Source organism: Bos indicus, chromosome 9, assembly GCF_029378745.1.
Source record: "Bos indicus isolate NIAB-ARS_2022 breed Sahiwal x Tharparkar chromosome 9, NIAB-ARS_B.indTharparkar_mat_pri_1.0, whole genome shotgun sequence".
In the NCBI taxonomy this organism is placed as follows: domain Eukaryota; kingdom Metazoa; phylum Chordata; class Mammalia; order Artiodactyla; family Bovidae; genus Bos; species Bos indicus.
Genome location: NC_091768.1, coordinates 18,758,832 through 18,773,530, shown reverse-complemented (window position 1 = coordinate 18,773,530; position 14,699 = coordinate 18,758,832). Strand labels below are relative to the sequence as shown.

The 14,699-nt window shown below is 38.5% G+C and overlaps 1 long non-coding RNA gene across 3 annotated transcripts in view; it reads left to right on the top strand.

Annotated features, from left to right (window-relative positions):
* LOC109563719 (uncharacterized) overlaps positions 1 to 14,699 on the top strand; it is a 273,799-nt gene continuing 259,100 nt past the window's right edge. For all 3 annotated transcript variants that reach the window (XR_011568371.1, XR_011568370.1, XR_011568372.1), the window contains exons 1-2: positions 1 to 217; positions 5,719 to 5,964. This is a non-coding gene — a long non-coding RNA (uncharacterized lncRNA). The remainder of the gene's footprint in view (positions 218 to 5,718; positions 5,965 to 14,699) is intronic.

Below are 14,699 nucleotides of genomic sequence, written 5' to 3'. Positions count from 1 at the left end.
GGCTTGGTGGTCCAGGAGCCGCTGTGGAGGAGGAGAGAGACGCTTTGCGGAGGATTTTGCCGCGTTTCCTTTACTAGTTGTTGACTGAGCGCGGCGCTGTGGTTTTTAACTTGCTTACCTTGTGGCCTTGGAAAACCTGAGGGAGGTTTCTATGCGGCCACCCTCTCAGTGAGCTCCCCTTTCCACGCCGTCCGTCTGCCTCGGCCGGCGACGCGCCGTGAGTACCTCGGAAGTCTCCTCAGAGGCCGGGATGGCTCTTTTTATTCTTAATCTGCTGCGGGTCTCCGATTGTCCCAACTTTGTTTTTACTTTTGTCTGACTTTACTATTCCACTTGCGCAGTGGACCCCACGGCACCATAGAGCGCCAGAAATTTGTGTTGGATTGAACTTTACCAGTTTGATCTTTGAAGTTTATGATTCCTAGAATCTCAGTTTCATTGCCTCTAAAGCCGTGTTGATAATACATTCCACATTTGCAGTGGGATCATAAAGTAATTGCCATATGGAAAGCAGAAAATAATGGATAATGATAATAGCTAAAGCTTTGGCATGCTTTTCAAATCTCTCGAATTTTGTCTAAAATTCCTGGAATGGTTCTGGCCTTGAATAAGGACAAGAGAAACTCAAGTGGTATCAAAGCACATTCAACATCGACATGGCAAAGCCTTACACTACTTAGTTCTTATCTTTACCCTTTGCTTGAAAAATATCACAATCTTTAACCCAGTGACCCACATTAAGTAGATTTTCTTCCTACCAATAAGTAATGATGTATAAAAGTAGCCCTCCTGTCCCAGAGGAAAAAGATTTTTTTTTTGTAACTTTTTTTTAAAAGACAACTATTCTCTTGAAAGGAGCCTGAAAAAGCCAACCGACAATCCTTAGGTAGTTTCTTCTCTATCATTATTCTTTTATTTTTGATGAGTAAGATGATTCAACTAAATCAGACAGTACCCGCAGCCCCTTTATTGGTTCATGGATAGTTTTGTATATATTTATTTTGATGTTTATTGTTAGATAAAAGCAATTATATATTAATATTTTAATTTTAAAAAACTTTCCACTATGTTTTTTAAATAATTTGTCACCAAAAATAATGTTTCTGAATCTTGTGGAGAATTCTTTTTGTTTAATGATAAATGTGGGAAAATATAATCTTCAAGGTGAACCATTGAATGAATGAACATCATAGGTAAAAAGCAATAGGAGTTTTAAGTGCATATAAATATTTAGGGCATGATAAAAGTAAGTTTCAAATAACTGGGAAAATGGTACAGGGATAATTGGTTGGCTATGTGAAAAAAGTATTGATCTGTATCTTCAGTTCAGTTCAGTTCAGTCGCTCAGTCATGTCCGACTCTTTGCGATCCCATGAATCGCAGCACGCCAGGCCTCCCTGTCCATCACCAACTCCCGGAGTTCACTCAGACTCACATCCATCAAGTCACTGATGCCATCCAGCCATCTCATCCTCTGTCGTCCCCTTCTCCTCCTGCCCCGAATCCCTCCCAGCATCAGGGTTTTTTCCAATGAGTCAACTCTTCGCGTGAGGTGGCCAAAGTACTGGAGTTTCAGCTTTAGCATCATTCCCTCCAAAGAAATCCCAGGGCTGATCTCCTTCAGAATGGACTGGTTGGATGTCCTTGCAGTCCAAGGGACTCTCAAGAGTCTTCTCCAACACCACAGTTCAAAAGCATCAATTCTTTGGCACTCAGCCTTCTTCACAGTCCAACTCTCACATCCATACATGACCACAGGAAAAACCATAGCCTTGACTAGACGGACCTTTGTTGGCAAAGTAATGTCTCTGCTTTTTAATATGCTATCTAGGTTGGTCATAACTTTTCTTCCAAGGAGTAAGCGTCTTTTAATTTCCTGACTGCAGTCACCATCTGTATCTTAACATGCACTAAAAATAAAATTCAGATGAGACAAAAAATAAAAAGAGAAGAGAGAGTGGGTAAATATAAATATAGGAATGAGAAGGACTTTCTAGGCATGATTTCAAATGCAGCAACCATAAGGAAAGGTCTGAAAAATTTGATTACACTAAAAGAATGTCAGTATATGAAACAAAACAAAAAGGTGAGGGGCAAATAAATTGGGAAAAAATATTCGTATAAAAAGCTAATAGTCTTAATGTTTAGTGAGCTCTTACCAGAAAAAAATGAAAGAAAGATGAATAAGTTCACAGAGGTAAACCTTGGATCATTCATAGCTGCCATAATAAAATACCATGGAGTGGGTGGCTTAGAAATTTGTTTTCTCTGGAGGCTAAGAAATCCAAGATGAAGGCTTGGTATCTCCTTGGTTTGCAGACAATCTTCTCACTGTGACCTCACGTAACCTTTCTTATGTACACAAGGATCCGTGGTATTTCTTTTCTTATAAGAAGGCCAGTTCTGAAATCCCCTGGAGAAGGGAATGCAACCCACTTCAGTATTCTTGCCTGGAGAATTCCATGGACAGAGGAGCCAAACAGGCTACAGTCTGTGGGGTCACAAAGAGTCGGACAGGACTTAGCTGCTATTTGTGATCCCATGTATAGTAGTCCATGGAATTTTCCAGGCCAGAATACTGGACTGAGTAGCCTTTCCCTCCTCCAGGGGATCTTCCCAACCTAGGGATCGAACCCAGGCCTCCCACATTGCAGGCAGATTCTTTACCAGCTGAGCCACCAGGAAAGCCCAAGAATACTGGAGTGGGTAACCTATCCCTTCTCCAGGAGATCTTCCCTACCCAAGAATTGAACCGGGGTCTCCTGCATTGCAGGCGGATTCTTTACCAACTGAGCTATCAGGGAAGCCCAAATTTTACAATAAATATCCTTTTTTTGAACTGTCATTTTGGAAAATGATAAAGTCAGTAGGAATGGATTTGGGATAGATAAAGGAGTAATTTTGAAAGACAAATGAAATAGTTCATGGCAAAATAATTATATAGTAAATAAAAGAGAAGGATGAACCAAAGCTAATAAAGATTTTCATTCAGAACTGGGGAAATGAATGAGGATGATAGAGTATGTATATTAGTTCAGCTCACAATGACGTAGTTCTCCTTTAGAGTCAATGCTGAGCCTCTAGCAACCATCTTGAATAACACATCTCTTGAGTTTGTACTTTATACAACTTGATTAGACCCAGAATAGGCAAGTTCAGCTCACAGTGACCTAGTTCTCTAGAGTCAATGCTGAGCCTCTAGCAATGATCTTGAATAGCACACCTCTTGACTTTGTATTTGATTAGACCCAGAATAGGAACTTGTTTCACACTGGGCCGATTAGAGTTTTTTTTTTTTTTTTTTTTTAATTCATAGAAATCTATATGTACATACAATTTAAAAAATTCAGCCACTCAGATGGTGAACCACGAAATATATGTACTCGAGAGAGAGAGATTTGCCATTTTTCATATGCAGTTTCTAGTAGAGAAGCAGACAATGTCAATGTGTCAGTGGATAGAGAAAAGGAAAGAAAAGAGAGAGGAAATAAAAGCGAGAGGAACAGAGATGAGATTAAGACTACAAATGAAGTTCCAATTTATGTTTATATAATTTTTCTTAGACCTGGCTTCATTCACACCCTGGAGCTCTATAAAATATTCCTGTGTCCTTATCATAAGGTCTCCCTTGCCTTTTTTTAATGCATAAGTAGGTTGGCTGAGTTTTATATTATCCTAAAACTAAGACTTTTGACTGATAATAGTGAATAATAGAGGAGAATTCAGAGAAGACTTGTACAGCTTTGGAATTTCTCGTGGGAGCCTTTCTCAAAGAGAGGATAAGGTTCCAGTTGACAGATCAGATGACTGGATTCACAGGATGACTATGGGGATATCCAAAAGTGTGCTGCACGCTGCTTGACACATAGTATTAAACACACACCTTCCAATGGCCTTGTACAGTCCTGCATCACTTTTCAAGCTGAGACAGCTTTGGCTTTGAGGATAACCTCTGAATAAGGTAGTAGGAAATAGAATAAAACTCTGATGCAATAAAACTTACATGGTACTAAGCAAAGCACAGGGGAAAATTGCTCATCTGAAAATGCCATTCACCCAGAATGAGAAAAAGGTTTAACTCAAGTCATGTCCATATAAGTACAGAGTTAAGACATGTAATCTTTTTTTTTTTTGCTCCAGACTTGTAGAAATATGGTAAAATCACATTAATCTTAGAATATATTGTATGTTGTGAGAACAGTGAAAGATTGTCCCAAGGAGGGTGAAGGTTAGATAAGTTACCTTCTGAGAATGACAAATGAACTGAAAAAGAAAACAAATTATATTTTCTCAGAAACATGTCCATAAGATTTAGTGGAATCGGGAATACTGACTAACATGGTACGGAAGTAATCCTAAGGTGTGATGAATACAGAAATAGAGAAACAAAAGAGCCAATGACTAACATCATTGGCTCCTTTTTTCCACTATCCTAACACTTTTTGTCTGTAATCTTTTGATATGTTTTGATTTCTATCTCATTTATAGCCAAATGATTGTACTGCTATCTGTATATACCTTGCAATTTTATCTGCACTTCATAGCCAGCTCACTAGTCATCTGCCTATGAAAAAAATAATCCCCTTTCCTCTTAATCACTTCATGTTCTGTCTTTTCCCTAAATGCAGTCAGTTTTTGTTCGTTCAGAAATAGGAAGGAATGGAACGTTTCTGAATATTTGAACAATGTGGATGATTTACTACAAGTAGTCTACATGAATTATCAACCTCAAATGAATTATTTTATAATAATGATAAGATTAATATAATAAAGGGCTTCCCTGGTGGCTCAGCAGTAAAGAATCCGCCTATAATGCAGGAGACACAGGAGACGTGGATTCTATCCCTGGGCTGGGAAAATCCCCTGGAGGAGGGCACGGCAACCTACTCCAGTATTCTTGCCTGGAGAATCCCATGGACAGGAGCCTGACAGGCTACAGTTCATAGAGTATCAAAGAGTTGGACACAACTGAAGCAACTTAGCATGCATGCAATATAATAAAATCTCTCTTTGATAATTCAGAAGAAACTTCAAAATCTTGGGGTGGCTTAGGCTCACAAATCCAAGCAAGAATCATTATTCAATAGCACTGCAAAATAAATCTGATTATTCAGGTGTTCTGAGTGGTTTTGGATTCTGGATAAATAGATTTTTCTAGCCTTCAAAATACAAATATTCTTTGGTCTTCTCATACTCATCCTGTCAGACTATAATCATTATGGGATATCACAGGTATTTATGTATTTGGCTATGGTATTTTGTCAATAAATAATCCACTTTACTGGTTCTATGTTTTTTGTTTGTTGAGGATTCTTGTCATATAGATGTATTCTTTAATGATGCAAAGTGAAGTCTTGACTGTCTAAACGGATTTTCTCGACCTTGCCCTCTTGTAATGGTAAGAGAGGATAGACAGTTCAGTCCTCTGTCAGCTCCTGACCATTTGCTTAATGCTCCCACTGAAGTAAGTATACTGAGATGATGACAGTTCCCGATGAGTTCTGCAGTGTTACCTAGAAAGAGCATGGGCTTTGTGGTCCTACCGACCTGTGGCTGAATTTTTCCTAGTTCTGTGACTTTAGGGAATTTATTTGAATGTTTCTGAGACTGAGTTACCTCATCTGTAAAACAGAGATAATAATACGTACCTGCTGCAGAGACTGCTAATGTTTTACTTTTATTCTTGGGCACAATGAACACTTTTGGCCTCTCTTGCAGACTGGTATGTCCAGGTCTGAATTCTTGCAGTGGAATGCTGGTTGGAAATAAAATGCGCCACTTCCTGCTTGACCTATAAAAATCCCCCAAATGTGCTCTTCTTACATTTTCTTCATCCGCTGATTTGAAAGGACCCTAGAGACCAAAGAGAAACAAGAACTTTAAGACAGAAGAAGCTTGAAACAGAGCCTGCTGCCACTCCTTTGCCACCTCATGAGATGTAAGCAAGAAATAACATTTATTTTGGTAAGTCGCTGACACTTGGAGGATGTTTGTTTCAGCAGTTAGTTTACCCCCTAATATACCTTTAAGATTAGGATAAAGATTACATGAGAAATATTTATTTACGAGACTGACGTAAATCATGTGTTCAGTAAGTGATAGTTATGTCATCATCATCCTTTACATGTACTAATATAAGCATGTGAGCATTCAGGCACTGCAGGTACCAGGATTCTCCCAAATGATCAGACCAATAGGATCTGAGTCGGCAGGACTAGACTTCTTGCTGCTTTTCTTAAAGTTAGACCGATTGGTACTTCTCAGATTCCTTAGAAGTATAAATGATTAATTCTTTTAGTTATAGATTTTTAAATTAAGTTGTAGTTGGCATATAACATTATATTAGTTTCAGGTATATAATGTTGTGATTTGATATTTGTATATATTGGGAAACAATCACCATAGTATGTCTAGTCAACAGCCTGTTATAGATTTTGACATCACATATCTAGTCCTTTTGTTGGCCTGTTCATTTTATTTTCTGTCATTGTAATATGTGATACCCCTAACTTAAGTCACACTCTTTATACCTATAATTATGTACCATTTAGGATCCAGGGGAGAGAGACCAGACCAGTACTGTTCAATAGAAATACAGTGTAAGCCACAAACATAATTTAAAATTTTCTAGTAGTCACATTAAAAAAAGTTTAAAGAGAACCCAAGTGAAATTAATTTTAATAATTATCTAACCTAATATATCCAACATTAACATTTTAACATGTAATCAGTATCCTTTGAATCTGTTTTTCATGCTGATTCTTTGAAATCAGTGTATATTTAACCCTAACAGCATATTTTGACTTAGACTAGCCTGATTGCAAGTGTTCAGTAGCCACAGTTGTATAATGGCTACCACATTAGACAGCTCAGGAACGGGCAAATGAAAAGGCCTATCACCAGTTAGGAAAAACTATGTAAATTATGTGCTACATTTTCTTTGTAGATGGAGAATAGCATTATTCTTATTGTTCTGGGAGAAAAGACATGGAAGGGCAAACATTCACATCACCAGGTTCAGGAGATGGACATTTTACTTATGGGGTGTCATTTCTCTGGAGATACAAGTCAGGAAACTTCTTTGCAGCTCAACTTTCTGTGGTACTTTGTATGTATTAGAAGGCTCTTCAACATGATGCTCAATATTCATACAATTATATTTTCAACATTCATAAATTTGTAATAAAAATATTTATAACTTTTATAGGAAAACTAACATTTTGAGCTTGTGTGCTAAGGGAAACCATACAAGAGCCTGATACACAGTGATCTTCAAAGTCTGTTAGTAATAAAATATTAATTTTTCTTAGGAAAAGTTAACTACTCCTAGTCTCAGTTTTCAAAGGAAATTTAACTTTTTTTGTATAAAACATAGACTTTAGAAATCCACTACTGTATATTGAAATGCCCATCTATCCTTGTTTAGTGAAAGCACAGGAATCACTTTCTGGTGTATAAAACAAAAAACAGAGTTTAATTTAAAGACATTGAATTTACCAAAGTAAACGATATTTGAATAATATGGTTGCTTTAAAGATGATGGGCATTCATTCCCAGGAAGGAAATAATATGTTGCAAGTTTGAAAGAAAATGATTTTGTTAAGGTGTCATTTCATGAAAAGGAATTAATGTCTTTGATATTCAAAGCATGAAAAACTAATTTAATATACTGTTCTAGAGAAACCAGAGATAACATTTGATGGTTAGAAAAGATAGGATTTTAAGAAAAAAAAAGTTACCTTGTTTTTCTCTTCCATCATAGAAAGGAGATTAGATATAAGGCAAATTAGGGGGGAATTCAGGGGGAAAGTAATGTATATGAATCAGATGATATAAGGAAAAAATAAAGTTAAATACAGATTGTTAAATGATAATGGGAAAAGGTCATATTTAATATAACTATATGTTTTTAAAAGCTATAGTCATGTTGTATAGTACATCCTCAGAACTCATTTATCTTCTTTTTTTTTTACTTTTATTTTATTTTTTAACTTTACAATATTGTATTGGTTTTGCCATATATCAAAATGAATCCGCCACAGGTTCACATGTGTTCCCCATCCTGAACCCTCCTCCCTCCTCCCTCCCCATACCATCCCTCTGGGTCATCCCAGTGCACCAGCCCCAAGCATCCAGTATCCTGCATCAAACCTGGACTGGCGACTCATTTCATATATGATATTATACATATTTCAATGCCATTCTCCCAAATCATCCCACCCTCTCCCTCTCCCACAGAGTCCAAAAGACTGTTCTATACATCAGTGTCTCTTTTGCTGTCTCGTACACAGGGTTATTGTTACCATCTTTCTAAATTCCATATATATGCATTAATATACTGTATTGGTGTTTTTCTTTCTAGCTTACTTCACTCTGTATAATAGGCTCCAGTTTCATCCACCTCATTAGAACTGATTCAAATGTATTCTTTTTAAATGGGCCAAAGAACTAAATAGACATTTCAAAAGACTGCTCAACATCAGTCATTATCAGAGAAATGCAAATCAAAACCACTATGAGGTACCATTTCACACCAGTCAGAATGGCTACGATCCAAAAGTCTACAAGCAATAAATGCTGGAGAGGGTGTGGAGAAAAGGGAACCCTCTTACACTGTTGGTGGGAATGCAAACTAGTACAGCCACCTTGGAGAACAGTGTGGAGACTCCTTAAAAAACTGGAAATAGAACTGCCTTATTTTCCAGCAATCCCACTGCTGGGCATACACACTGAGGAAACCAGAAGGGAAAGAGACACGTGTACCCCAATGTTCATCGCAGCACTGTTTATAATAGCCAGGACATGGAAGCAACCTAGATGTCCATCAGCAGATGAATGGATAAGAAAGCTGTGGTACATATACACAATGGAGTATTACTCAGCCATTAAAAAGAATACTAATGACATTTTTAAGGCTACAGTATGTATTAGATGATTCTGACCTTAAGAAAAAATCCCTGATTATAATTATTACACTTTTGCTTTAGATAATTGGACTTTTTGTTTTCAAAACTGGTTGTGTGTGTGTGTGTGTGTGTGTGTGTGTGTGTGTGTGTGTGTGTGTTTGAAGGCACTGAGAAAAGAAAGTTTGGGGAAAGTTTAAAAAAAAAGTTTTTTGTTAAGTAAACTTAGGCCTGGGGCTTCCCCAATGGCTCAGGGGTAAAATAATCTGCTTGCAATGTAAGAGACTCAGGAGATGCAGGATCAACCCCTGGGTTGGAAAGATCCCCTGGAGGAGGATCTGGCAGCCCACTCCAGCATTCTTGCCTGGAGAATGCAATGGACAAAGGAGCCTGGTGAGCTACAGTGCATGGGGTCACAAAGAGTCGGATGCGACTGAGCACAAACACACTCACACGAACTTAGGCTTAAGCACTGTAGTTATAGTGCCTGATAGATAAAATTGCCTTGCCTTTAAGGAAGATCCATAATACTCAAAAAAGTTAATGCTTGTAATAAAACTTTAGCATAAAATAATCTTTTCATATCTTACATCATTGGCTTTAACTTAAAGATATGTGGAAAATAAAGCAATATGACTTCTCAGAGAGATAGTTTCTTTTACTTTCATTATCAAATAAATACTTGACTGAAGTAGGATAAAAATACTGATTTGTCTCTGTAAGACTTCAATCACTGCTTTGCGTGACTCCTACCCTGGATTTGCTGTAGGTTTCTTGGAAGCTAGAGCCATAATGGCCCCTTGACCCAAGGAGCAGCTGACTGTACAAGTCAGAGACAGAGTAGGGAGAATAATGAAAAACTTTGATTTCTGTAGAGAAGACAGTGATTGAACTCTTGAAAGTTTAAATTTAGAGTCAGCATGTTTATTCATATAGCATGAAATTTGCAATCATGCCTTTTGCTGCTAATTGTGGATACCTGAATTGTGCGTTTTTGGCTTACTGTATTATGGTCAATTTGGAAAAGAATAGTTTCATTATACAGTATCATCTACAGTATCCTTGGACTGTTCTGGAAGTATATGACATATGATTACTAAATTTTTATGACACCTAAGTATTGATGCTCCCCATAGTATTTAAAACTAATTTAACGATAATAATCTCCTAAATTCACATTTTAATGAAGCCAAAAATCCTAATAAGCTTCAAGTGCTTAAAGTTAATGCTGCAGGAAATAGTTCATGAGATTTCTTCATTTATTAAAAAAATTAAAAATGGCTCTCTTGAGGTATGTATGCATCAAGTATGGAAAGGTATGTACAGTCTATTAAAATTCAGCATCACACATATGTTTATAGCTTTGTTGTCTCTCAAACACTTTGATATTAACTGGTTTATGTGTGAAAAACATGAAATTCTATCTCATCATGCTGACTAGAAACTTCTTCAGATTGTCCAGTGGCTTGAGAGAACTCAGTGTAACATTTTAAAGTGTCAGTTCCCCAAAATGTATGTTACTTAGTAAGTTTTGTACTTAAGTATTACTGTTTTCACAGATAATATTTTAAAAGACTTGATCCTCCATATTGCTAGGTTGTATTATTTTCCTCAGCTATTCACGGCTTTTCCTGTAGGAGGATTAGCTTTCTCAGCCCTGGCTTGCCCCTGTGCTCTTCTTCAGCTAATGTGAACATGAATGGTAGATATATATTATCTAAGGAAAACTGTTACTTGTTGTCAATCGTTCTTTTTTTCACAAGAAGTGTTCATCACGGATGGGGATGTTCCTTCTGCTTGGCTCCTAGAAATATGTGTGGGACAGAACCACAGTCAGTCTCCAGCCAGTTTATGATGTGATGTTAGCCAGAGATAAACCATCATTCTTATAAACAACAAGATTTGAGGGTTTCTTCCTAACCACAGCAAAAACTAGTGAAAACTGACTTCTCAGACTATAATTATAGCTGTGTTGAAAGAAAAAAAGGAAGAGGCTTAGGAGGTCTGTAACTGTAATTCAACTCTGCTCCACCAACCTCCACTTCAGCCTACAATTGCTTGGGTCCAATCCATTCTTTTTTTTTTCCCCTTGAGAATTTGAACTAAAAGACATAGAATGTTGTGTTCAGTTATGGTGGACTTGAGTTGAAAGGTGTTGAAGAGGAAGGTTAGAGGTGGCTTTATGAGTCAAAGTTATAAGGCTGCAGGCGGTATGAGTGAAAGCTAGTATGCAAATTATGATAACAGCATTTACTGAGAGCTCACTCTGGGCACACATTGCTTCAAGCACATTCTGTCTCTTTTGACCCTCATATCCATGCTTATGAACACAGCCCATATTGAGACTTAAAATTGCAATCAGATCAGATCAGATCAGTCGCTCAGTCATGTCCGACTCTTTGCGACCCCATGAATCGCAGCACGCCAGGCCTCCCTGTCCATCACCAACTCCCGGAGTTCACTGAGACTCACGTCCATCGAGTCAGTGATGCCATCCAGCCATCTCATCCTCTGTCGTCCCCTTCTCCTCCTGCCCTCCATCCCTCCCAGCATCAGAGTCTTTTCCAATGAGTCAACTCTTCGCGTGAGGTGGCCAAAGTACTGGAGTTTCAGCTTTAGCATCATTCCTTCCAAAGAAATCCCAGGGCTGATCTCCTTCAGAATGGACTGGTTGGATCTCCTTGCAGTTCAAGGGACTCTCAAGAGTCTTCTCCAACACCACAGTTCAAAAGCATCAATTCTTTGACACTCAGCCTTCTTCACAGTCCAACTCTCACATCCATACATGACCACAGGAAAAACCATAGCCTTGACTAGAAGAACCTTTGTTGGCAAAGTAATGTCTCTGCTTTTGAATATGCTATCTAGGTTGGTCATAACTTTCCTTCCAAGGAGTAAGCGCCTTTTAATTTCATGGCTGCAGTCACCATCTGCAGTGATTTTGGAGTCCAGAAAAATAAAGTCTGACACTGTTTCCACTGTTTCCCCATCTATTTCCCATGAAGTGATGGGACCAGATGCCATGATCTTCATTTTCTGAATGTTGAGCTTTAAGCCAACTTTTTCACTCTCCACTTTCACTTTCATCAAGAGGCTTTTTAGTTCCTCTTCACTTTCTGCCATAAGGGTGGTGTCATCTGCATATCTGAGATTATTGATATTTCTCCCAGCAATCTTGATTCCAGCTTGTATTTCTTCCAGTCCAGCGTTTCTCATGATGTACTCTGCATATAAGTTAAATAAGCAGGGTGACAATATACAGCCTTGACAAACTCCTTTTCCTCTTTGGAACCAGTCTGTTGTTCCATGTCCAGTTCTAACTGCTGCTTCCTGAAAAGATCATGGTGCTTTGTCATCACTTCTCTAGTGCGAGCACATACCAAGTATAATTTCAAATAATAACAATTAGTTGCAAGAATTACTTCTTTAATGACTATTTTGATGCTTTTTCATACCCATTAAAATGTTTTATCATTTCATCTTGACAACCCTGCTTTGCTGGTACAATGAGTACATCCTTATTCTGTCTACAGGGTAACATATCATTACATTTGAAATAGGTACTAATTATTATTACATTTTATAAATAACGGAAGCCTGAAGAGGTTAAACTGTTTATCTATGGTCTTTTAGATAGTAAGGGTTAGAATTGAGGTTCAAGCTCAATTTTATAATAGTTATCAAAATCAGTGTACTCAGCCATGGCAGGAAAAAAAAAAAAGATTAGTGGCTAGGCAGCTCCTGAGAGACAGCAAGAAGGATCTATGCTCTTTTATTATTATTTTTCTGCTGCTCTGTGCTACATGTGGGATCCTAGTTCGCCAACCAGGGATCAAACCTGCACTCCCTGCAGTGAAAGCACAGAGTCTCAACCACTGGACTTCCAGGGAAGTCACAGGATCTATGCTCTGGATTTCCCAGTTTCTAGTGCCCAAGAAGCCTGGCTATACTTAATATACTGCTTTTACATGTAGGACGGGGTTGGAGGAAGGGAAGGGAAAGGGAAGCCAAGAAAAATGCCCTCATCCATTTGCTTTTAGTGTTACTCTCCATTAGCGGTATCCTTAGCAGTAGTAAATTTTACTAGGTTTTATAAAATGACTGTTCAGCTTTCACCAAAGTCTTCTTTCTCAAAGGCCACAGACATGATTGCAGATAGCTAGGCTGGGGCAGATTGAATGACACCTATGCAGAATGTATAAAAATTTGGCAAACTAAGACTTTGTTACTTGATCAAACTTATTGTGCCTGGTTCTTCTGCCTCTTAGAATACATCCTGTCTTCTGTTGTTCCTTAGTACCTCATGTAAAAATTTCTCTAGTGTAGCGACTCAGTTTCTCAGATATAGCTTGTCCATTTCTGAGCCCAAATGGTAGTGTTAAGAGTATTTATTCTCTAATCAGACTGCTTTCAGTAGCATTACCTGCTAGGCATGTGACCTTGGATAAATTACTTTCTAAGTCTCCGTTAAAGTACCCACCACATTGGGCTGTTGGGAAGCTTGAGTGAGTGAATACATGTCAGTTCCTGGCACAGACTGAGTGATGAATGGATATTGACTGCTTTGTTATTTATCATTTACTTACAGTGCCTACTGTGCTTGTTGTTGGCGTTGAGTCGCTAAGTTGTGTCCAACTCTTCTGCGACCCCATGGACTTTAGCCCACTTGGCTCCTCTCTCCATGGGATTTCCCAGGCAGGAATACTGGAATGGGTTGCCATTTCCTTCTCCAGGGGCTCTTTCCAACTCAGGGATCAAGCCCAAGTTTCCTGCATTGCAAGTGGATTCTTTACCACTGAGCCACCAGGGAAGCACTAGTGTGCTTACAGACTGATAATCCTTTGAAATAACTTTGAGGCCTACAGTTTCCAATCTGATAGTTTAGAAGCCCAGAATTTAAATTCATCAAAATGCTGTAAGCCTTTAAGGTATTTTGATTTTTCTCTTAAAAGGGAATTGAAATATTGAAAGGATCTTTCAAGTCAAGTCTCCCCTGAAGGCCTCTGTGTTGCTGCTCTCACTGGCCAACATTATTCAGTTTCACTGCAGGGCATGGTGCAAAGGAATTCCTTACTCTAATTGTAGCTGGATTGACCCTGGTTAGGGCTACCTGGCATGCCTGCTTAGTTGCTCAGTCATGTCTGACTCTTTGTGACCCCATGGACTATAGCCCACCACGCTCCTCTGTTTGTGGGATTTTCCAGGAAAGAATACTGGAGTGGGTTGCCATTTCCTATTCTGGGAGATCTTTCTGATCCAGGGATTGAACTCATGTCTTTTGTGTCTCCTGCATTGGTAGGCAGATTCTTTACCACTGTGCCACCTGGGAAGATGCTTCTAAGGATACCCTATAGGGACTAAAATTCAAGACCTTCTGCTGTCTAATTTTGATCTGAGATTTTAAGACTTAAAGTTTTGCCATATCTTTCCCTTTTATACTTCATGGGCTTTTGTTAATTGGTGGTGGAGTAAGGAGCTTCCCCTTGTGAATCACAAGGCATGGGGCAAGAATTCTAGGTTCTCTAGAGGAGTGGGATGGGGGCAGTGGGAGGGAGATTTAAGAAGGAGGGGATATATAGCTGATTCACTTTGTGGTACAGCAGAAACTAACACAGCATTGTAAAGCAATTATACTCCAGTGGAAAAAAAAAAAAAGAATTCTATGTTCTCTATCATCTGCAAGTGCAGCCTCTGAGCTGTTAGGAATCTTCAACTTGGGGTATCTAAAGCATGCAGCCATATTGACTATAGAGTTTAGACTAGTGATTTTCAAATTTCAGCATGCATCAGAATCAC